This window comes from Penaeus monodon, chromosome 8 (assembly GCF_015228065.2).
Source record: "Penaeus monodon isolate SGIC_2016 chromosome 8, NSTDA_Pmon_1, whole genome shotgun sequence".
Taxonomy (NCBI): Eukaryota; Metazoa; Arthropoda; class Malacostraca; order Decapoda; family Penaeidae; genus Penaeus; species Penaeus monodon.
Window position 1 is genome coordinate 13,635,820 of NC_051393.1, and position 2,377 is coordinate 13,638,196.

Sequence of the window (2,377 nt, forward strand, 5' to 3'; positions counted from 1 at the left end):
TCAACATGTTTTGCTGAATGGTACCATCAGTCACTACTTAGAAAGAGGATTATGAGAGGGTTCATCAGGAACAACAACTGACTAGAATTTTAATTGCTCACCTAGACAAACTTGTCAGTAGTGACTAGGGTAATGAAAGACGGGTGGGGCAGGAGAATGTGCTAGTCACCAGTGGAAGATGATAGTCTCTGAATGTCAAGGCAAGTCTAATGACACCTTTGTAATGAACTGTATTCATGTTGACAGATGTAGAAAAGTTATGAATGAGAATGAATGTCTTCGCAATACAAATGATGTATTTAACTGGTTTCGAATATGTATATATCATGTATTTCTGACGAAGATATATTCAAAACCGGTTAAATACATCTATTGTATTGTTGATATATTAATTCTCATTCATACCTTTTCTACACCTTTGTAAGTTTGTCCATTGGCACTTCCTGTCCCTACATATTGTTGAGTTCACCAGTTTGGGGGATTTAGCATCAGGCTTATATCTCAGTTGCTGACCTACATGATGAGCCTAATTTGACTTCCACAAAACTGTTGAATAACCCTAGATTTAACAGATCAGTTTTCCATAAAGAGTGCAGGGGACAAATTGCAGCAGATAATTTTAATTGTAAACCTTACCCTACCTCGTAGGTGATGTCTTGACTTGCGACCTCAGTAAACACATTTTTTGTAATTTATTTATTTTATTTCTGTCATTTGTGTGAGTGTGGGCACGAAATGGAATCTATTAGTGATGGCAATAATGAAAGGTGAATGATGTATGAAGCAGTATGTGTAGCCGTGGATAATCTGTTATTGTATCCCATGTGCATGCAAGCATGATTAAAGATCATAAGCTGATCACAATCAGTTTGATTATTACTGACTTGCTGGTAAGGACATCACTGTATTTGATATTTTTTTCATAGCTATACAAGTCAAATAAATTAGTCTTTTAGTAAAATTGGAGTATGCTAGATATGAGATGGTGTCGGAGCAGTAACAAAACCAGCCAACACCACCTCAAAGTCTAACTTGATTATAGAGTAACATATATCAGGTTATTTTTGTACCAGAAAACTATGGCCTCCTCACTCATTCTATTTTGATTTGAGTTTATTTCCCTTTTATGTTATTGTGTTTGAAAATTTCCAGTATAACACTTTCAATAGTTCCTGCCCCTCTTCTGAACATGTAGTGAGGCGCAGCAAAGCAGTACCTGCAAGCAAACAGGTATATATATATACATATATATTTATTTATTTATATATATATATACTCCCAAACCAGTGAAACTCCATTCCGGTGATACTTTATTTGTTCCTAACAATGGTCGTCCCAGTAACTGCTCAGTCCTGGAAAGTGTGAGGAGGCTGAGGCATGTTGCACATGGAGATACAGCCAAACTACGTTAGTCCCAACACAAAGTATATATGTAATGGCTCTTTCTTGTTCCATTCAATATTATAACATTAAATTCTTACAATGCCTTAACAAATGAATGCCAGAATTAAAATAATAAATAATAATGGTAATAATAATAATAATAATGATAATGTGCCACTGATTGAAGGGGTTAACAAGTTTGTACTGTGAACAAAACTCAAGTCCTTGGTTATGATGCAGACCTTGGCTAAGGCTTCCAGGCGACAACACCGATGGTGACTCCTTAGCACGTGGCCTAAGTATAGCATCGTTTCCATCAGAACACAAATTATTTGTACTGTGTTATATAATGAATCATTGCATAGACTCTTTCAGACTGTTCCCAAGAAGATGAAAAATAAAATACAATTAAATACAAAAGTAATGATTATTATCCAAAGATGTCCATACTGACTACAGATTTAATATATTCTCGGTCTGTTTATCCAGCACCCGAAAGGAACTTTAAAAGCAAAACACTTTGAAGGGGTGGCCACTACAGATATAAGGAATTTTATTGGAAAGCAATATTGATACGCCCAATATTTACTATAGTTACCCACCTAGGTAGCGATGACACGATACAGGGCACTGAAAAAATATATATGGAAAAGTCTTTATTCGTGCCTTCATTTTAGCTAAAACAGATAACAAAGGAGAAATTTGTCAAAATGCAAAGGTATGTTTGGCGTAATTACGTAGATTATGTTCCGTACCGGATTTGTCGAGCAAACAAAAAGTGCTGTCGCGTACAATCCATGTTATAATGAAATGGAATGTTGGCATAATTCACGATGTCAGCGACAGGTGATACTAAGTTGCAGTTGTTTTCTGTTCAAAAATTGTATTAGATATGTTATTTATTGTTAAAATCAGCACTGACCTTAATTTTATTATTGATTTTACGCTATTATTTTATACTCTGTATCGTCATCATCGTCCATCTAAAGCTGGA